This window comes from Stenella coeruleoalba, assembly GCF_951394435.1.
Source record: "Stenella coeruleoalba genome assembly, chromosome: 16".
In the NCBI taxonomy this organism is placed as follows: Eukaryota; Metazoa; Chordata; class Mammalia; order Artiodactyla; family Delphinidae; genus Stenella; species Stenella coeruleoalba.
This window is the reverse complement of record NC_137162.1, coordinates 59009522-59032475: the sequence shown is the minus strand read 5'-3', so window position 1 is coordinate 59032475 and position 22954 is coordinate 59009522. Positions and strand designations below refer to the sequence as shown.

The following is a 22954-nucleotide window of genomic DNA, read 5'->3' as shown; positions in this document are numbered from 1 at the left end:
TAAGAAACAACAGTGCAGGGACATCCCGGGTGATCCAGTGGTTAAGAATCCGCCTTCCGATGTATGGGATGTGGGTTCAATCCCTGGTCAGGGCCACAGCTAGAGAGAAGCCCGTGCGCTGCAATGAAAGATCCCGCATGCCGCAACTAAGACCCGATGCAGCCAAATAAATAAAAAAATATTTTAAAAAAAGAAAGAAACAGTGCAGCAATAAAAGCAGGGTCCTGGTTCCTCCTCGAGGAATATACATATACATACCTTTGAGGGCTTCTGTAGGAAATAAGGCCCCCACCTAGGTAGAGGAGGGTAACTTCAGGCTGTGCACAAGATTCTTGGAACACCACCCTGTTACTTCACTACCAACCAATCAGAAGAAAGCCTGCACACAAAATAAGGAAGACTGACCTCCTCCCCAAATGATTCTCCCTTAAAACACTTTCATGGGGCTTCCCTGGTGGCACAGTGGTTAAGAATCCACCTGCCAATGCAGGAGATACAGGTTCGAGCCCTGGTCCAGGAAGATCCCACATGCCGCAGAGCAACTAAGCCTGTGCACCACAACTACTGAAACCCACGCGCCTAAAGCCCGTGCTCAGCAACAAGAGAAGCCACCGCAAGGAGAAGCCTACGCACCGCAGCGAAGAGTAGCCCCTGCTCGTCACAAATAGAGAAAGCCCACGTGTAGCAACGAAGACCCAGTGCAGCCATAAATAAACAAACAAACAAATAAATAAATAAATAGAACACTTTCATGGTTAAGCAGAATCGTCAGAGTTGGTTTTTAGGCACAGGTCTGCCATCTCCCCAGATTGCCAGCCTCCTGAATAAAGTAACCTTTCCTTTCCAACCAACATGTCTGTCAAGTATCAGCTTTTGAGCAGTGAGCGAGCAGCAGAATCTGAATTTGGTAACACTATTTGCTCAATTTTTCTATAAATCTATAACTGTTCTAAAAAATAAACTGCTTTTTATTAGCTTGTTAATAATTAATAATTTTTAAAAAACATGGTTAAATTAAACAAATGAAAATCAAAACCACCTCTTCACACCAAAATGGCTAAAATAATAAGGGTTAACAAGAGTGGAAAGAAATCTGAATCTTCCTGCACTGCTGTTGGAAATGTAAAATGGTACAGCCACTGTAAAAAACAGCCTGGTAGATCCTCAAAAGATTAAACATAGAGTTACCATATGACCCAGCAATTCTATTCCTAGAGATAGATAGGTAGGTAGGTAGGTTAGGTAGGTAGGTGGGTAGGTAGAGAGATAATCTCCAAGAGAAATTAAAACATATGTTCACTTAAAAACTTGTACATGGGGCTTCCCTGGTGGCGCAGTGGTTGAGAGTCCGCCTGCCGATGCAGGGGACGCGGGTTCGTGTCCTGGCCCGGGAAGATCCCACATGCCGCGGAGCGGCTGGGCCCGTGAGCCATGGCTGCTGAGCCTGTGCGTCCGGAGCCTGTGCTCCACAACGGGAGAGGCCACAACAGTGAGAGGCCCGTGTACAGCAAAAAAAAAAAAAAAAACTTGTACATGAATGTTCATAGCAGCATTATTCATAATAGCCAAAAAGTGGAAACAACCCAAATGTATATCAACTGATAAATTGATAAATAAAATGTGATATATTCATACCATAGAACAGTATTCTGTCATTATAAGAATGAAGTACTAATACATGCTACAACATGAATAAACCTTGAAAATATCATGCTAAGTGAAAAAGGCCAGTCACAAGGACCACCTATTGTACGATTCCAATTATATGAAATATCCAGAATGGGCAAATTACAGAGATAGAAAGTAGATTAATGGTTGCCTAGGACTGAGAGGAGGTGTGAAAGAAATAGAAAGTGACTGCTAATAGATATACCATTAATTTTGGAGGTGATAAAAATATTCTAAAATTAATTGTGGTGATGGTTGTTCAACTCTGTAAAGATATTAAAAACTACTGAATTGTAAAACTTTAAATGGATGAATTGTGTGGTATGTGAATTATATCTCAATAAAGCTATTATTTTAAAAAATCACAGTTTTCCTCTTTGCAAAACAAGGACACTGTTCCATGTCTGTGGTTTAAATTAGGTTCCCATAAACAACAGCAGCTGTCACCTGGTAAAACTAGATGGCTTCAAATGCTTGGCAAACAACTTATGTGTGTATGAGATTTTGAATAGCTGTTTTTAAAGAATACATAAGCAAGAAAATCAGGCTGTCAGGGCATTCTTACTGTCTGACATTGTCATTTAGTTCAGGACAGAATGCAATCACCATTTCTCTAATCAAGAAGTCAACAGTACTGATTACATGTATGTCCAAAGTGAATGGACACAGATAATTCACTTTGACAAAAATAAGGCTGAAAATGACACCAACATGTCACAGCAGCAAAAGTCAGAGTACAAGTGTTACGTTTGGGTGGAAAGACAGAACAGATGAACAAGGCAGCCTGAAACGACACTTGCTGGGCACACCCTTTGCTAAACAATTACAAACATTTCCCTACATGTCTGTAGAAATCCTTCCTGTTGCTTTTTGGGCAAATTTCCCAAGAGTACTCTCAGAAGCTGACTTAAAACCGTCTGTTTGAAAAACAATCTGACTGTGCTCAAGGTGCAAAGAAAGCAGAGAACTAATGAACATTTGGTGAGTGAAAAGGGGGACAAAAGGATAGGGGGAAAAGATGGGCAAGTATTTACCTTCATTAAAGAGACTTAAACACCACTCCCGAGTTGGTGATCTGAACTGGGAACACGGGAAAAGGGAGACATGACAGCATGGTATTAATGGTTTGGGAAAGGAACTGGTCCTTTGTGCCACTTTATTTTCTTTCCTTAAACAAAGAATTTAAATGTCCAGTTCACAGAGAGAAAAAATAGATGACCAATAAAGATAAGGAGAATGTCCTATCTCATTCATATTAAAGAAATGTAAAAGAAAAGTACTATCACCTTTTGTATCTCAGAATGCCAAGTATTTAAAAGTTTGGTGAAACCAGAGCAGGTGAGGGTGAGGGGAGGGGTAAATTCTCATTCACTCCTGGTAGAAATAAAATTAATTTGGTGGTATTTCTCAATTTAAAATGCTTATACCGGGGCTTCCCTGGTGGCGCAGTGGTTGAGAGTCCGCCTGCCCATGCAGGGGACATGGGTTGATGCCCCAGTGCGGGAAGATCCCACATGCCCTGGAGCGGCTAGGCCCGTGAGCCATGGTCGCTGAGCCTGGGCGTCCAGAGCCTGTGCTCCGCAACGGGAGAGGCCACAACAGTGAGAGGCCCGCGTACCGCAAAAAAAAAAAATGCTTATACCCTTTGTTTCAGCAATTCAATTTCCAGAAATTTACCCTGCAGTTTGCAAAGATAATGTAGAAAGATATTACAGTTGCACCGTTTGTAATAAGTAAAAACTAAATGTCTGTCAATAGGAGATTGGTTAAATTATGGTAAGTCTCATTTGGGAATATTTACAGATGAAATAATATGTAAGAAATTTACTTCAAAATAATTATGGGTTGACTAAGGAGGAGTGGGGGAAGGATAGATGAAACACAACTTACCATGTATTTAATAGTTCATGAAGCTGGTGATGGGTACAGGTGAGTTCAACACACTCTTCTCCTTACATTTGTATATGTTTGAAATTTTCCATAATAAAAACATACAAATGTATAAACAACCTCACTGAAGGGGGTAGTGGATAAAGGTACTGACCTAAGCAACTATGGAAATGACTGGAGTTTTTAAGACTAACGGCAAAGAAACTGAACGTTACCACTGCCATTCTAGCTAGTACAGATGCTTCCCACAGGTGTACAAGTTAACAATTCTGAAAAACACTATACATGTATACTGGAATTGAACAATTAAGTAAATGAATGGGAGATAGTGGAAGGTTTCTCACGTTTGGAATGGGAAGTTACAGATAAGACAGAGGAAAAGGCTAAAATTATCCATGTGGTAACAGATTAGAGTTGGAGTATAAACTTGTGTTTAGCTTAATAAAGATACAGATGGGGGACCTCCCTGGCAGTCCAGTGGTAAAGACTCTGCGCTTCCAATGCAGGGGGTGTGGGTTCGACCCCCGGTCAGGGAACTAAGATCCCACATGCTGCATGGCGTGGCCAAAAAATAAAACACTTTTTAAAAATAAATAAATAAAGATGGTTACATCTAGAAATATTTACAGATGTGTATATGTATACACGCATATATTTACTTGCTGTCAGCTGAGAATGTTTAGAATCAATGACACACCAGTTGCAACAAGCACACCTAGACCTGACATCTTAGTTTCAAATACTATTCTCCAATAAAGGAATCCAAGGTTCCTTGGAGAAATGGCTAATTCTAGGCCTGGGACAGGAAATACATGAGATGAGCCTGGAGCATCTTATAATGTCAAAAAGTAAGGAAATGCTAAAAACAAAACACAACAAATATCCTAAATTGATAGAGGTATATCAAAGGGACACAGGAGACAACCAAAGGAGTGCCCAATGGCCAAATCTGAAACAATTTGAGAAGAAAAAGAAAGTAATATTGGGTTATAGGCTAAAGAATAAGATAAATATCTATGAGTCCATACCAATTTAAAGAAATGTATTCCTGGGGAATTCCCTGGTGGTTCAGTGGTTAGGACTCCACGCTTTCACTGCAGGGGGCATGGGTTCAATCCCTGGTTGGGGAACTAAGATCCCGCATGCTGCGCAGTGCAGCCAAAAAAAAAAAAAAAGTTTTTTTTGAAGTATAGTTGATTTACAATGTTGTGTTAGTTTCTGGTGTACAGCAAAGTGACTCCATTTTTTATATATACATATATATATTCTTTTTCATATTCTTTTCCATTATGGTTTATCCCAGGATATTGAATATAGTTCCCTGTGCTATACAGTAGGACCTTGTTTATCCATTCTAAATGTAATAGTTTGCACCTACCAACCCCATACTCCCAGTCCATCCCTCTCCCTCCCGCTTCCCTTTGGCAACCATAAGTCTGTTCTCTATAAGTCTATTTCTGTTTTATAGATAGGTTCATTTTGCCATATTTTAGATTCCACATATAAGTGATATCATATGGTATTTGTCTTTCTCTTTCTGACTTGCTTCACTTAGTATGATAACCTCTAGTTCCATCCATGTTGCTGCAAATGGCATTATTTCGGTCTTTTTTATGGCTGAGCAGTATTGCATTGTGTATATGTACCATATCTTCTTTATCCATTCAACTGTCAATGGACATTTCAGTTGTTTCCATGTCCTGGCTACTGTGAATAGTGCTGCTATGAACATAGGGTTGCATGTAACTTTTTTTTTTGTTTTGCAGTACGCGGGCCTCTCACTGTTGTGGCCTCTCCCGTTGCGGAGCACAGGCTCCGTATGCGCAGGCTCAGCGGCCATGGCTCACGGGCCCAGCCACTCTGCGGCATGTGGGATCTTCCTGGACCGGGGCACGAACCCGTGTCCCCTGCATCAGCAGGCGGACTCTCAACCACTGCGCCACCAGGGAAGCCCTGCATGTAACTTTTTGAATTATAGCTTTCTCTGGATATATGCCCAGGAGTGGGATTGCTAGATCATATGGTAATTCTATTTTTAGTTTTCTGAGGAACCTCCATACTGTTTTCCATAGTGGCTGCACCAACTTACATTCCCACCAACAATGTAGGAGGGTTCCACACCCTCTCTAGCATTTGTTATTTGTAGACATTTTAAGGCTGGCCAGTGTGAGGTGGTACCTCATTGTAGTTTTGAATTGCATTTCTCTAATAATTAGTGATGTTGAGCATCTTTTCATGTGCCGACTGGCCATCTATATGTATTCTTTGGAGAAATGTCTATTAAGGTCTTCTGCACATTTTTCAGTTGAGTTATTTGTTTTTTTTATTGTTGAGCTGTAGGAGCTCTTTGTATATTGTGGAAATTAAGCCCTTGTCTGTTGTATCATTTATAAATATTTTCCCCCATTTTGTAGGTTGTCTTTTCGTAAAAAAAAAATAAAAATTTTTAACAAAAAATTTAAAAAATAAATAAAATTGGCAACTGCCTAGAAAACAAACTTAGGGGAAAGGAGTAGGGGAGGGATAAATTAGGAGGTTGGGATTAATAGCTATACGCCACGATATATAAAATAGATAAACAACAGGGTCCTACTGTATAGCACAGGGAACTATATTCAATATCTTATAATAACCTATAATAGAAAAGAATCTGAAAAAGAAAAAATATATAGATATATATAAAACTGAATCATTTTGCTGTACAACAGAAACTAACACAACATTGTAAATCAACTATACTTCAATAAAAATTAATTAATTAAAATGGCCAGGGCTTCCCTGGTGGCTCAATGGTTAAGAATCCGCCTGCCAATGCAAGGGACACAGGTTCGAGCCCTGGACCGAGAAGATCTCACATGCCGCAGAGCAACTACTGAACACCACAACTACTGAGCCTGTGCTCTAGAACCTGTGAGCCACCACTACTGAAGCCTGTGCACCTAGAGCCCATGCTCTGCAACAAGAGAAGCCACAGCAATGAGCCCGTGCACAGCAATGAAGACCCAACGCAGCCAAAAATAAAATAAGTAAAATAAATAAATTTTTTTTAAAAATGGCCAATTGCGAATAAAGTCAATATTTGTTTACCTAAAAAAAGTATATTAAATTAAGATAATAGGGACTTCCCTGGTGGCGCAGTGGTTAAGAATCTGCCTGCCAATGCAGGGAACAAGGGTTCGATCCCTGGTCCGGGAAGATCCCACATGCCTTAGAGCAACTAAGCCCATGTGCCACAACTACTGAGCCCATGCGCCACAACTACTGAAGCCCACACACCTATAGCCTATGCTCCTCAACAAGAGAAGCTACCGCAATGAGAAGCCCACACACCGCAACTAGAGAAAGCCCACACACAGCAATGAAGACCCAATGCAGCCAAAAAATAAACTTCTAAAAAAAGAAAAACAAAATTTTTAATTAATATAATAAAATAAAGTTACCAACTGCCACCCTATCTCCTTACCCTGCCTTAGTTTTTTTAATTGTACTTATCACTACCAGACATTACTCATTATCTACCTTCCCCATTAGAATGTAAGCTCCATAAGGCAAGGGCTTTCTTTATCTTATTTGCTACTGTATCTCCAGAGTCTAGTACACTATGTGGACACATAGTGGGCATGCCATAAATAACTTGCTGAATGAATAAATGATTAGGGTGTTAGGTGAAAAGAGCAGATTATAACAGTATTTTCAAAAATATTTCATTTTTATAAAATCAAGCAAAATGGAAAACAAAAGCTACTATACACGCGCAGAGTCAATTCTCATTACATGGATTCCTCATATGCCAATTTTCCTACTCACTAAAATAATTTGTAACCTCAAAATCAATATTTGCAACACTTCTGTGATCACTCATGGACATGTGAATGCACAGAATGGTGAAAATTTTGAGTTGCCTGAGGTGCACATTCCCAACTAGGTCAAAGCCTGAAGGCAATACTCAGCCTTCTGTTTCAGCTCTCATACTACTAACTAGTGTCCTTTTAGTGGTTTATTTAGTACAACATTTTTCACATTTTTGTGCTTTTGGTTGGTGATTTCACTGTTTAAAATAACCCCCAAGTGTAGTACTGAAGTCTATTGTTTCTAAGTGCAAGAAGGCTGTGATGTGCCTTCTGGAGAAAATATGTGTGTTAGATAAGGTTCATTCAGGCATAAGTCACAGTGCTATTCACCATGAGTTCAATGTTAGTGAATCAATAATATATATTAAATAATGTGCCTTTAAAAAAAACACACATAAAACAAGGTTACATGTTGATTAGTTAACAAAAATGGGACCAGAGACTCATAGGAACCTAATCCTGTATTTCCCCTAGGAGCAATGATTCAGTATTCATTAATTCAGTGTTTGCTGTGATGCTATAGAACATATTAGCACAAATAATAAATCTGTGCGTATTTGTACATGTAAAATTAAATTAAAAGGTCAGAGAGATTATATACCATTATACCATGAGGTTAACATAGTTATTGTTAATATAATCTTTGGGTGGGAAGATTATAAAGTATTCTTATTTTTTCCTTATTTGTATTTTCTATTTTTTCTTTTACAATGAAAATATTTTTTGTTAGAAGAAAAAACTGAGTTGCTGCTAATATTTTAAAATAAGAATTATAGTAGTAAACATTCTATGGTAGCCAAAGGAATATAAAAACAGGAAAAGAGGGCTTCCCTGGTGGCGCAGTGGTTGAGAGTCCGCCTGACGATGAAGGGGACACGGGTTCGTGCCCCGGTCCGCGAGGATCCCACATGCCGCAGAGCGGCTGGGCCCGTGAGCCATGGCCGCTGAGCCTACACGTCCGGAGCCTGTGCTCCGCAACGGGAGAGGCCACAACAGTGAGAGGCCCACGTACCGCGAAAAAAAAAAAAAAGCAGGAAAAAAACAGTGATTTTAAATAATTAAAGTGTAAATTTATAGCTCTCCTCTTAACTTTTTAACCTGGATCTTCTAAATGAAACCTCGTATGTGCAAATACACATGTAAGCCTATACACTTCTCCCTGATTAGTGATTAACAGACTACTCAAATACTAACAGTTTGAAACTCACTCATTTATAATTATAAAATTTTAGAGTAGAAATAATCTTTGGAGAACTTAAAGTTTCTAATCTAATGCAAGAAAATTTTTTGTAATCTTTTTTACAAGAGGTCACCCAGCCCCTAACAGACTATGTTCAAGAACAGAAATCACATCATCTTATAAGGCCATACATTTTAATTTCCACCCACTGCTCTTAGTTCAATCTCTGATCAAAAACAGAGGAGATCTACTATTTCCTCTTTACATATGCCTTTCAAATTATATAAGACAAAACTCATGTGTTCCCTTAGTCGCCCTTTCCAGGCTAAATACTCTAGTACAACCAAGACTCGGAGCAGTTCACAACTTTATTCATCCCCTCATGTAATCCCCACTCTTTTAAGTATGCACTGGATCTGCTGACTTGCTTCTAACAAAATATAGCAAACGTGATGGGATGTCATTTGCAAGATTAGATTAGACTCTGGCTTCCATCTTCTTCACTGTCATGGAAGCCAGCTGCCATGTTGTATGGAGAGTCCCACAAGGCAAGGAATTGAAGGATGCCTCAGCCAACAAGCTAGAAAGGAACTAAGGTCCTCCGTCAGTTAACCCGTGAGAAGCGGAATCATGCCACAGGAGAGGCAGAACTTGGAAGCTGATCCTCCCCCAGTTGAGTCCTCAGATGAAATCAAAGCTCCTGTTAAAAACTTGTTTACAAGGACTTCCCTGGCGGTGCAGTGGTTAAGAATCCACCTGCCAATGCAGGGGACACAGGTTCGATCCCTGGTCCCGGAAGATCCCACATGCCACGGAGCAACTAAGCCCATGCACCACAACTACTAAGTCCGTGCTCTAGAGACCGCAAGCCACAACTACTGAAGCCCACACACCTAAACCCCATGCTCTGCAACAAGAGAAGCCACCACAATGAGAAGCCGGCCCACCACAACAAAGAGTAGACCCCGCTCTCCGCAACTAGAGAAAGCCCACACACAGCAATGAAGACCCAAAGCAGCCAAATAAATAAATAAATAAATAAATAACTTGATTACAGCCTATGAGAGACACACTCTGATTCCTAACTCACAGAAACACAGATAACAAATATTTGCTGCTTTAAGTTGCAAAATTTTGAGGTAATTTGTTATGCAGCAATAGATGAATAATACACTAGTAATTTCACTTCTCATCATAGCCTAGAAAAATTCTCACACATGTATCTTCCTTAATTAGAGGAAAACTGAAAACAAGTTAAATGTTCATCAAAGGGGAATGAATAAATACAATGTGATACAGTCTTAAGATTTAATGCTATGTATCATTTTAAAAATGGAATATACAAGGTAGATCTCTAAGGGTGAAAAAAAGGACTGATAACTTATCTACTGCATTTGAATGAATGGAGCAGAGTTTTAGGTCCTAGCTAAGAGTCTGGGAATGATTTAATAATGATTAGAACTTTAAAAACCGAGCAAATGAAAAAAGCAAGGCAATTACGCTTAGGAAAATGAAAAATTGTATAAGAAAAGAATTATCTGGAAAGGGCGGGCCACAGTGACCCAGGAAGCAGCGAGGCAGCGGGCTCCTGAGCGGGAGTCCATGTGGGTGCCGGCCAGCAGGGAGCAGCGCCAGGTCGCCATGGCAGAGCTGCAGCAGCTCCTGGTGCAGGAGGCGGTAGACTCTATGGTGAAGAGTCTGGAGAGACAGAACATCTGGGAAAGACGCAGGGCCTCATGTCCCACTGCAGCGCCGTCGGTTGTGAGGACAGCCAGGCGTCCATGCAGCAAGTGCACCAGTGCATTGCGTGCTGCCATGCACCTCTGGCTCAAGCCCAGGCCCTGGTGACCAGCGAGCTGGAGAAGTTCCAGGATGGTCTGGCCCGGTGCACTATGCATTGCAACGACAAAGCCAAAGATTCAATAGATGCAGGGAGTAAAGAGCTTCAGGTGAAGCAGCAGCTGGAGAGTTGCGTGAACAAGTGTGTGGATGACCACATGAACCTCACCCCAACCATGACCAAGAAGATGAAGGAGTGTCTCTCGTCCATTGGGAAATAGATGTCTGCTATTGGCCATTGGGGCTGAAGGCAGGAATCTGTTTAAAAAGAGGAATGGGGATTTGAGTTTTCTAAGGAAAGTTTATGAATGAGGAAATTAAGGATGGCTGCAAGTTTAAGGCCTATGTCACTTGCCTCTGGACACTGGTTCCCTTGTGTTTGAATCCTAGAAAGTGAAAAAAATTGGTGCTAAAATTTGGGTCAGAGATAGCACAAGATAGCACAGGAGAGTTTTTGTGAGCCTGAATTTCATGTGGCAAGTGCTTATCCTGGCACAGATACTATGAGCTGTTTACCAGAAGGATCACTACAACATTTTCCACAAACTGGAAATAAAACAAAATCCATGAGGTCACTAATTTAGAAGGGGGCTTCTGGGGATCTGTTTTGCTTGGTTTTGTTTTATATACAAGGGCATGAAGTTACTTTAAGATGTAGAGTTGGGGGAGGTAGTTTGGATAAAAACTTTGAAAGGGTCCTTGCAGGTATTCATTTCTGGCCGTCAAAATGTGGATGCGCATTTCTTAAAATTCTCACACATGACATCTTTCAGCCTGGAGACCCTGTAAAAATATAAGAAGCGCTATCACACTGGTAGGGGAAGCAAACTTTCCCTCTAACTGGCAGCCATGATGAGCCCTGAGGCTGTCTGCAGCAGAGCCAGCCGAATCACAAGACAATCTTGCAGTGACACTCACCCTTGAAGGGAAATGGAATTTTGATTGTGCTATATGCTAGTATTCAGGAATGAACAGCGAAAGATGAATTGTTAGCTGCTTAATTAAGAGAGTTATGAAGTACTGGCTTTGGAAAAATCTGGTTTTCATAAAACAAAATAGAATGAAAGCCTAAACCCAGTATTGCTTACTTTGCCCCCTGTAATAACAAAGCTCTGTTGAAACAAACCCTTGGCAACATGAAGGTCAAAGGAGAAAAAGTAAGCAACTCAGGGGCAAGCTGTCACTCTTTTAGAGCAAAAAATGGGACACAGCCCCCCGCCCCCGTTACCAAATACCACTTTTGCGACATGGGTTGTTCTTGCCCCAGTTCTGGCACCTTATCGTTTTATTAAGGACCTTGTTGTGTTTTTAGCAACTTATTACTTGATAATATAGCCTGTCTGTTTGCTGTTTCAAGACGGTGATATATTTTCCTAGTGGTTTGGTTTTAAAAATAAATAAGATGAAATTTTTCAAAACAAAACAAAACAAAAAAAGAATTATCATCATTGTACATGATGTAGCTCAGGTTCAATATTGGTATAATATAAATAATAAATAACGACCCCAAATCACATAACTATGGTGAAAATATACCGGAGAACACATATATGTATTTAAAAGCGCCAACACTTCATATTCTTTATATTGAACACTTTATATACATTTAACAGTTTTTAAAAGCAATTGATATGATTATATTATTAGAAATATTTAAGACACTTGATTATAGTTGCCTCTGTGGGGGGGGATAACTGCTATTTTTCCTTCTACACATATAAACTATTCACATTTTAAATTTTATTTATTTTTATTTATTTTATTTTTGGCTGCGCCGGGTCTTCGCTGCCACACGCAGACTTTCTCCAGCTGCAGCGATGCGGGGGGCACTCCTCATTGCGGTGCGCGGGCTTCTCATTGCGGTGGCTTATCTTGCTGAGGAGCACGGGCTCTAGGCACGCCGGCTTCCGTAGTTGTGGCTCACGGGCTCTAGAGCACTGGCTCAGTAGTTGTGGTGCATGGGCTTAGTTGCTCCGCGGAATGTGGGATCCTCCTGGACCAGGGCTCAAACCTGTGTCCCCTGCTCTGGCAGGCGGATTCTTAACCACTGTGCCACCAGAGAAGACCCACATTTTTAAAACTATGCACATGTATTACTTTGATAAAAATAAGATAAAGTTCCTTGTAGGGAGGTAGAGGGAAGGGGCTTTGGTTTTATCTCTGTTGTTTTATTTCTAAGAGAGAAAGAAAAATTATATAACAAATACCCATGTTTCCATTTTAAATTGCATAAAATTTAAATAAATGTTTAAAATTATTTTAAAATTTCTCAATACTCCCCTCCTCAAATCCCAACAATTTCCTACATAAATGGTTTTCAGACCATTTTTGGTCCAGTCTCCCTTCCTTAGAATGCTCTCAACTTTATCAGTGTCCATTTAAACCAATATGCAAAATGTATTTCCAACCTAGCACAAAAATATATTGGAACCAAAACTTTTATGACCTGGATAAACATAATATAGCTGAAGGTGTTTTTAGCAGCCACATTGCACAGGCAGTTGCTGCTACATTTGTGATTAACCAAAATTCCCAGATATTTTTCACATGAACTGCTGCCCAACCAGCTCTTCCTCATCCTGTTATTGTGCATTTGAAGTTTTGAATTTAATATTCAAGGACTTACTCCTGCTAAGTATAATTTCAGTTTGAGCCCATGATTTCACCCTATGGACGTAATTTTTAAGGCTTTATTTATCATCTGTCAAATTAACTACTCCTGCATCTTTGCAATACTTACATCTCTGATTAACTTGTTTTAAAAATGTTTTAATGGGACTTTCCTGGTGGCGCAGTGGTTAAGAATCTGCCTACCAATGCAGGGGACATGGGTTCGAGCCCTGGTCCGGGAAGGTCCCACATGCTGCAGAGGAATTAAGCCCATGCACCACAACTACTGAGCCCATGTGTCACAACTACTGAAGCCCATGCGCCTAGAGCCCCATGCTCCGCAACAAGAGAAGCCACCGCAACGAGAAGTCCGCTCACCGCAATGAAGAGAAGCCCCCGCTCACCCCAACTAGAGAAAAGCCCACGTGCAGCAATGAATACCCAACGCAGCCAAAAATAAATAAATAAATAAATAAAAATAAAATTGTTTTACTCTATCCAAGGTCCAAAGAAAATCCACCAGAGGCTTTTCCTGGTGAAATCAAGAGTCTAAGTGGATACAATTATTCAATCTTCAACACATTCATTTAGTCAATCAACCAAACCATATTTTACTATATAACAGCTATAAATGTATCATGAAAGACTGGGAGAAAGAAAAGACAACCCTCAGAATGGGAGAAAATATTTGCAAACGAAGCAACTGACAAAGGATTAATCTCCAAAATATACAAGCAGCTCATGCAGCTCAATATTAAAAAAACAAACAACCCAATCCAAAAATGGGCAGAAGACCTAAATAGACATTTCTCCAAAGAAGATATACAGATTGCCAACAAACACATGAAAGGATGCTCAACATCACTAATAATTAGAGAAATGCAAATCAAAACTACAATGAGGGGCTTCCCTGGTGGCGCAGTGGTTGAGAGTCCGCCTGCCGATGCAGGGGACATGGGTTCATGCCGCGGAGCGGCTAGGCTCCGGGAAGATCCCACATGCCACGGAGCGGCTAGGCTCGTGAGCCATGGCTGCTGAGCCTGCGCGTCCGGAGCCTGTGCTCCGCAACGGGAGAAGCCACAACAATGAGAGGCCCGCGTACAGCAAAAACAAAAACAAAAACAAACAAACAAACAAAAAAACTACAATGAGGTGGACTTCCCTGGTGGCGCAGTGGTTAAGAATCCGTTTACCAATTCAGGGGACATGGGTTTGAGCCCCGGTCCAGGAAGATTTCACATGCCGTGGAGCAACTAAGACCATGCACCACAACTACTGAGCTTGCGCTCTAGAGCCCGTGAGCCACAACTACTGAGCCTGTGTGCCATAACTACTGAAGCTCACGTGTCTAGAGCCCATGCTCCACAACAAGAGAAGACACCACAATGAAAAGCCCGCACACCGCAACGAAAGAGCAGTCCCCGCTCTCCGCAACTAGAGAAAGCCTGCACGCAGCAACGAAGACCCAACACGGACAAAAATAAATAAATTAAATTAATTTTTAAAAAAACAACTATAATGAGGTATCACCGCACACAGGCCATCATCAAAAAATCTACAAACAATAAATGCTGGACAGGGTGTGGAGAAAAAAGAAACCTCTTGCATTGTTGGTGGGAACATAACTTGATACAGTCACTATGGAGAACAGTATGGAACAGTTTTTTTCTTAAAAACTAAAAACAGAACTACCATATGACCCAGCAATCCCACTACTGGGCATATACCCTGAGAAAACCATAATTCAAAAAGAATCATGCACCACAATGTTCACTGCAGCACTATTTACAATAGCCAGGACATGGAAGCAACCTTAGTGTCCATGAACAGATGAATGGATAAAGAAGATGTGGCCCATATATACAATGGAATATTACTCAGCCATAAAAAGAAACGAAATTGAGTTATTTGTAGTGAGGTGGACAGACCTAGAGTCTGTCATACAGAGTGAAGTAAGCCAGAAAGAGAAAAACAAATACCGTATGCTAATACGTATATATATGGAATCTAAAAAAAAAAATGGTTCTGATGAACCTAGGGGCAGGACAGGAATAAGGACACAGACGTAGAGAATGTAATTGAGGACACGGGAGCGGGAGAGGGTAAGCTGGGACGAAGTGAGAGAGTGGCATGGACATATATACACTAGCAAATGTAAAATAGATAGCTAGTGGGAAGCAGCTGCATAGCACAGGGAGCTCGGTGCTTTGTGACCACCTAGAGGGGTTGGATAGGGAGGGTGGGAGGGAGACGCAAGAGGGAGGGGATATGGAGATATATGTATACATATAGTTGATTCACTTTGTTATACAGCAGAAACTAACACAACATTGTAACACAATTATACTCCAATAAAGATGTTTAAATAAATTGCATTAATTTAAACATTAAAAAACATTAATATCGCGATGAAGAGTAGCCCCTGCTTGCCACAATTAGAGAAAGTCCTCCCACAGAAACTAAGACCCAACACAGCAAAAATAAATTAATTAATTAAAAAAACAAAAACAAAAAAACCCTGACAACTGGAGCCCTTGTACAATTCTAGGAGAATGTAATGGTACATCTACTTTAAAAAAAAAAAAATGCAATAAACCAAAAGCCATTGAATTGTATACTTTAAATGGGTGAATTATATGGTATGTGCATTATATCTCAATAAAGCTGTTAAAAAAAGAAAGACTGGGACTTCCCTGGTGGCGCAGTGGTCGAGAGTCTGCCTGCTAATGCAGGGGACATGGGCTCAAGCCCTGGTCTGGGAAGATCCCACATGCCACGGAACAACTAGGCCCGTGAGCCACAACTACTGAGCCTGCGCGTCTGGAGCCTGTGCTCCGCAACGAGAGGCCACGAAAGTGAGAGGCCCGCGCACCGCGATGAAGAGTGGCCCCCACTTGCCGCAACTAGAGAAAGCCCTTGCCCAGAAAGGAAGACCCAACTCAGCCAAAAATAAAAATTAATTAATTAATTAAAGTATCCTTAATTTAAAAAAAAAAGAAAGAAAGACTGGGAAACTGTGGGATTATGACCGTAACAAGAACAATCTCTTGATCTATTAACCTTGTAATTCTAAATAGAAGTAATAGAATTTAAGAATAGAAATAGAAGAAATTTGTTATGATAAATCAGCCTATACTAAATCTTTTGGGTTAATACTCCATATCATCTGTTTGATCACTTATAATTTAATTTTTCTGTATTTAACATTAATTTTACAGGTCTGCACTTTTCCAACTACTTTCCTCTTTTTGGATATCAGGACATTTGTCTCTCTCTGGTTTTTATGATTTCTCAAAGATTAACAACAGTGACTCTGAGATCATCAGCCAGTTAATTCAGTACTCTGAAATTCAACTGAGCCTTAAAATTTAAATTCACTTTAAAATGATCATTCTTGCCATCTGGGATAGTTTGTAGTTTACAATTTGCTATATACTTCCTAGTTTGAAAACTATTGTCCTTGCTGCTAGTAATAATCTATAGAGTGCTTATTTTTTAAAGAACTTTAGAATTTCTCAAAAATCCTATAAATAGGTTAAATAGAAATTAATATACCATTATCCTATTTTACAATAGGGAAACCGAAGAACAGAGAAATTTAAATTATTTACCCAAGGTCAAAGAGCTACAATGAACCAAAATCTCCTATTGCAGCCTAGGGCTCTTTTCATAAGGTCATGTAGATCTCTAACACAAAACTACTTAAGACAGCACACAAAGCTTCTTGCTTAAAAACTGATTTTTCAGTTAGTGGTTGACAGGGGTTAAGGAGTGGGTAGATGCAAAGGAAGTGGGTATAGCTGTAAAAGGGTAATATGATGTATCCTGTGGTGATGAAAATATTCTGTACCCTCACTGTATCAATGTCAATATGCTGGTTGTGATTTGGCACTACAGTTTTACAAGATATTACCACTGGATGAAACTGGGTAAAGAGTATATCAGACCTCTATTTCTGTGTGAATTTTGAGAAGTATCTCAAAAGAAAAAAGTTTACTAAAAAATAATTAATAATTGATATTTCTTTTTTAAGCCAACTTAATTTTAAAGAAGCTTACTTAAAGTGAATAGTTTAGGTAAATTAAAACAAAATACAATCATGCATAGGGCTCTGAAAGCCAGCACAGGGGACTTAAAAAGCTGCTAAGTCCCATTAACTAAAGCTTTAAAAAAGCCATAGAGATCCCTGGAAATTAAAAAGGAACCCCCAGGATTTTTGTTTCCCAAAGAAGCAAAATAAAACAAGACAGTATAGGAAATAAACTATTAAGTCACCTCAAAACGAATCACTAGAATAAAGTTAAAACCACCAAAGCTTTCCTCAACCATCGACACACTTTACTGCAAACCTCAACTTAGAGAAAAAAATGAATGTGCACATGTGTCACCTTCAACTTGATATTCACAACCACACATTTCAAAAGAGTCCCAAAATTGCTTCTGTTTATTTGCTACTCACAAAGTGCCTGAAGCTTCAACCATTTCCTGCTTCTCCCAGCTGCAGGACTTGCAATTAGGAAAACATTCACTCAGCATCTAGAGCAGGTCTGGTTAGAAGGATGAGCTCATCCCTTCAGATGTGCACCTGATCCTCAGGAAGTTGCTCCTCCTCCAGCCAGCAGGTCTTTGTATGTTTAAAGTGACACCCACAACCTGTGTAACCACTTGGACAGAGCCAGAACAAGTCCTTCTCTATACATGCCTACTGCCACGGAATCATTTCCTGCTCTGGCCACCTCACATAGCCACCAAATTCAGGCGGCAGCATAGCAGTAGCAGCTGCTGCTGCTCCCAGTATGGCCTCACTAGAGAAGGATTTCATTTTCAGCTTATAATGGAGGTCAGGTTCTTCACTTCTACCCTGTGAACATCACACTATTTGTTTCAACAGGTCCTTGCCCAGAGTCAGACCTGACGAATCACCCTTTTCAGAACTTACAACTCATTTTCTTAAACCAGGAATGTAATACTTCTCCATTCTCTTATTCTGCTTGTCTTGTCTACAAGTCTCAATTAACAGAGGCAGCTAAATGCACTATATGCATTTACAGCTAAATGCTCCAAACCCAAGTTTGCCCCTCAGTTTCATTACTTCTAAGAAAACATTTACTCTGCCATAGCTGTCCATTTATTGGTAAAACACATAATAATACTAACTCAAAAGATACGTAGAATTCACTTCAAAGTGATGTAATATTGGTACTTTAATTGTCTTCAATCAAAAGTATCTGGATACTGGGCTTCCCTGGTGGTGCACTGGTTAAGAATCTGCCTGCCAATGCAGGGAACATGGGTTCAAGCCCTGGTCCGGGAAGATCCCACATGCCGCGGACCAACTGAGCCCGTGTTCCGCAACAAGAGAAGCCACTGCAATGAGAAGCCAGCGCACCGCAACAAAGATGAGCCCCCACTCACCGCAACTAGAGAAAGCCCGTTCACAGCAACAAAGACCCAACGCAGCCTAAAGTAAATAATAAAATAATTTTTTTTTTTTTGCAGTACACGGGCCTCTCACTGTTGTGGCCTCTCCCGTTGCGGAGCACAGGCTCTGGACGCGCAGGCTCGGCGGCCATGGCTCACGGGCCCAGCCGCTCCACGGCATGTGGGATCTTCCCGGACCGGAGCACGAACCCGTGTCCCCTGCATCGGCAGGCGGACTCTCAACCACTGCGCCACCAGGGAAGCCCTAAAATAAATTTTTTTTTAAAAAAGTACCTGGGTACCAAATAGTCATTCAACAAATATTTCTGTGCACCTGTTATATAAAACTGTCTGACGGTGCTGGACTGGGCTTTCAACTTAAAAAAAAAAATCTAATAAATAGCCCTTCGCATCTCAGCCTTCCACAGGACCTTTGCAGTATTTTTACCTCTGTCATGGTAAGCTTCTAATACACTAACAGGCTGAGTTAGGAATATAAACTAGTTGGAATAACATCAAATTCATTAGTGGTTACCTTTGAGAGATGGCAAGGGACTTGTGATCAAGAAGGAGAAAACAAGGAGGCTTCAACTTATTTAGTAATACTTAATTTGCTGGATAGTAGACACAAGGTTCCTTATTGTATTATTCTTCTTAAATGTCTTAAATAATAAATAATAAAAATTTTTAAACAGAGAACTTCTGAGCATCAAAAGACACAGTCAACAGAGTGAAAAGACAACCCACAGAATCGGAGAAAATATTTGCAAATCATTTATCTGATATGGAGTTAATATCTAGAATATATAAAGAACTCCTAGAAGTTAACAACAAGTGATTGAAAAGTGCACAAAGGACAATAGACGTTTCTCCAAAGAAGATATACAGATGGCCGATAAGCATATGAAAAGATGCTCAACATCACGAGTCTTTAGGGAAATGCAAATCAAAACCAAAATGAAAATTGAAAACACCCATTAGGATGGATACTATCAAAGAAAAAAAAAACAGAAAATAGCAGCTGTGAATGAGGATGTGAAGAAACTGGAACTCCTAGTGGGAATGTAAAATGGTACAGCCACCATAGAAAATGGTAAGGCAATTCCTCAAAAAAATTAAAGACAGAATTATCATACGATCCAGCAATTCCACTTATGGGTATATATCCAAAAGAACTGAGAGGACTGGCCAAGATGGTGAGGTAGGAAGATCCTGAACTCACCTCCTCCCACGGGCACACCAAAATAACAACTATTTACAGAGGAAATACTGATGAGAAAAACTGGAAGACCAGGAGAAAAGATCTTCTACAACTAAAGAAATAAAGAAGGAACCACAAAAAGTTGGGTAGGAGGGGTGGTGACATGGTATAGTCAAAACCCATATCCCCAGGTAGGCAAACCACAGGTGGGAGGACAACTACAGTTGAAGAGGTTCTTCTCAAGGAACAAGGAGTCCAAGGCCCACAACCAGCTCTCCAGGCCTGGGTCTTGCACCGGGACAACAAGCCCCACATTTGGCTTTGAAGGCCAGTGGGGCTTACTTTCAGGAGAGGCAGAGGGCTGTGGGAAATAGAGACTCCACTTTCAAAGGGTACACACAAAATCTCACACACTCCAGGACTCAGCACAGAAGAAGTAATTTGAAAAGAGCCTGGGTCAGAACCCCCTGCTGATCTTGGAGAGCCTCCTGGAGAGGCAGGAGACAACTGGAGCTCATCCTGGGGACAAAGACACTGGCAGCAGCCATTTTGGGGAGCTCATTCTACCATGCGGACATTGGTACTGGCAAGCGCCAATTTGGAATCCACCCTTTAGCTTATTAATGCCGAGACCCAGCCCCACCTACCAGCCTCTCAGCACCAGTACTGGGACACTTCAGTCCAGCAGCTAGCCAAGCAGGAACACAGCCCCACCTACCAGTAGACTGGCCAGAGACACTGGGACACAGCCTCACCCACCAGTGGGCCAGCACTAGCCTCAGGACCAGCCTCTCCCACCAGTGGGCAGGCACCAGCAGAGGAATCCAATACCAGTAGGCTGATACCACCTTCAAGATACCCAGGACCCCAGAGTCAACCATATCAGGAACCTGCCCACCCCCACGCCCCTGGGCCCTGGCCCTACCCACTAGCAAGCTGACAACAGCTCTGCGACACCTTGGACCCCTCAGCTGGCTGCCTCAGGATCCAGCCCCACTCACCAGTGGGCCAATACCAGCTTGGGACACCCCAGACCCCACAGCCAGCTCTGTCAGGAACTAGCCCTACCCATAGGCAGGCCAACACTAGATCTAGGACCCCCAGCCCCACAACCACCCACCCTGGAACATGGCTCTGCCCATCAGTGTGCCAGCACTAGCCCCAGGACCCCTGGAGCCCCAGAGCCAGCCTCCTCATGACCTGGCCCCATACACCAGCAGCCAGTAGCCTCTGCACAAGTCAGGACATGGCAACCAACCAGAGAGGGGGCCAGCCACACCTACCAGACCACCCATAGTAGTCAACCCACCACAACAGAAGGACCCACGCACATAGCTCTGGTGACCAGAGGGAAGTGCACTACTGGGATGCATAGGATGTCTCTTACAAAAGGCCACTTCTCCAAGATCAGGAAACATAACCAATCTACCAAATATATAGAAATAAAAACAGCAAATTAGGCAAAATGAGGTGACAGAAGAATATGTTCCAAATGAAGGGACAAGATAAATCTCCAGAAGAACTAAGTGAGTGGAGATAAGCAATCTACCCAATAAAGAGTTCAAGGTAATGATTGTAAAAATGTTCAAAGAAAAAAAAAATGTTCAAAGAACTCAGGAGAAGATTGGATGAAAAGAGTCAGAAGTCAGAAGTTTTTAACAAAGAGTTAGAGAATATAAAGAAGAACCAAATGGAGTTGAAGAATACAATAAATAAAATAAAAAATACACTAGAAGGAATCAACAGTAGATTAGATGATACAGAGGGATGGACCAGCAAGCTGGAAGACAGAGTAGTGAAAATCACTGAAGCTGAACAGAAAAAAGAAAAAACAAATGAGGACAGCTTAAAAGACCTCTCAGACAACATCAAGCATTCTAACATTCACACTGTAGGGGTCCCAGAAGGAAAGGAGAAAGAAAAGGACAGAGAACATATTTCGAGATATAATACCTGAAAACTTCCCTAACCTGGAAAAGAAAACAGACATCCAGGTCCAGGGAGCACAGAGAGTCTCAAGAGGATCAATCCAAAGAGGACAACACACAGACACATTGTAATCAAAGTGGCAAAAATTAAAGATAAAGACAGAATACTAAAAGCAGCAATGTAAAAGCAACAAGTTACAGATGAACTCCCATAAGGCTATCAGCTGTCTTTTCAGCAGAAACTCTGCAGGCTAGAGAGAGTGGCACAATATATTTAAAGTGATGAAAAGGAAAAACCTACAACCAAGAATACTCTACCTTTCAAGGCTTTCATTCAGATTTGATAGAGAAATCTAAAGTTTACAGACAAGAAAAAGCTAGCTAAAAGAGTTCAGCACCACCAAACCAACTTTACAGAAATGTTCAGCAGACTTCTCTAAGTAAAATAAAAAAAAGTCCACAACTAGAAATATAAAAACTACAAAAAGAAAAATCTCATTGGTAAAGGTAGTAAACCAACCACATGTAAAGCTAGTAGAAGAGTAAAAAGACAAAAGTACTAAAATCATCTGTATTCACAATAAGTAGTTAAGGGATACACACAGATGTAGCATATGATGTCAAAACCAGCAAACATGCGTGGGGAGTCAGGGGGGAGTAAAAATGCAGGGCTGTCAAAATGCATCTGAATTTAAGAGATCAGTAACTTAAAATAATCACATACATATAGATATATAGCTATATATAAACGTCATGGTAGGGACTTCCCTGGTGGCACAGTGGTTAAGAATCCGCCTGCCAATGCAGGGGGCACAGGTTCGAGCCCTGCTCTGGGAGGATCCCACATGCCACAGAGCAACCAAGCCCGTGTGCCACAACTACTGAGCCTGCGCTCTAGAACCCACAAGCCACAATGACTGAGCCCCTGTGCCACAACTACTGAAGCCCACGTGCCCAGAGCCCGTGCTCCACAACAAGAGAAGCCACCGAAATGAAAAGCCTGCGTACCACAATGAAGAGTAGCCTCCACCTGCTGCAACTAGAGAAAGCCTACACGCAGCAACAAAGACCCAATGCAGAAAAATAAAATAAATAAATAAATAAAATGTTTTTAAAAGATACTAAAAAATATGAACCCCATGGTAACCACAAGCCAAAAATCTATAATAAAACCACACACAAAAAAAGAGAAAGGAATCCAAACAGAGCACTAGTCATCAAATTACAGTGCAAAAGATCAAAAGAAGAATGATTTCACTTATATGTGGGATCTAAAAAACAAAACAAATGAGTAAACAAAACAAAACAGAATTATAGATACAGAGAGCAAATAAGTGGTTTCCAGAGGGAATGGTGGCTGGGGGGA

At 41.0% G+C, this 22954-nt stretch overlaps 1 protein-coding gene and 1 pseudogene across 8 annotated transcripts in view; one reads left to right on the top strand and one right to left on the bottom strand.

Moving 5' to 3' along the window:
• USP54 (ubiquitin specific peptidase 54) overlaps positions 1-22954 on the bottom strand; it is a 146978-nt gene that overhangs the window by 101068 nt on the left and 22956 nt on the right. For 5 of the 7 annotated variants that reach the window (XM_079899601.1, XM_079899606.1, XM_079899608.1 and 2 more), the window contains exon 2: positions 10598-10686. The exons of the other annotated variants lie outside the window; for them this stretch is intronic. The gene's annotated coding sequence lies outside the window, so the exon portion shown is untranslated. The remainder of the gene's footprint in view (positions 1-10597; positions 10687-22954) is intronic. 7 annotated transcript variants of the gene reach the window in all.
• Positions 10016-10649, top strand: LOC307174958 (protein FAM136A-like; annotated as a pseudogene). Its single transcript has one exon. The product of its transcript is annotated as a protein FAM136A-like (transcript).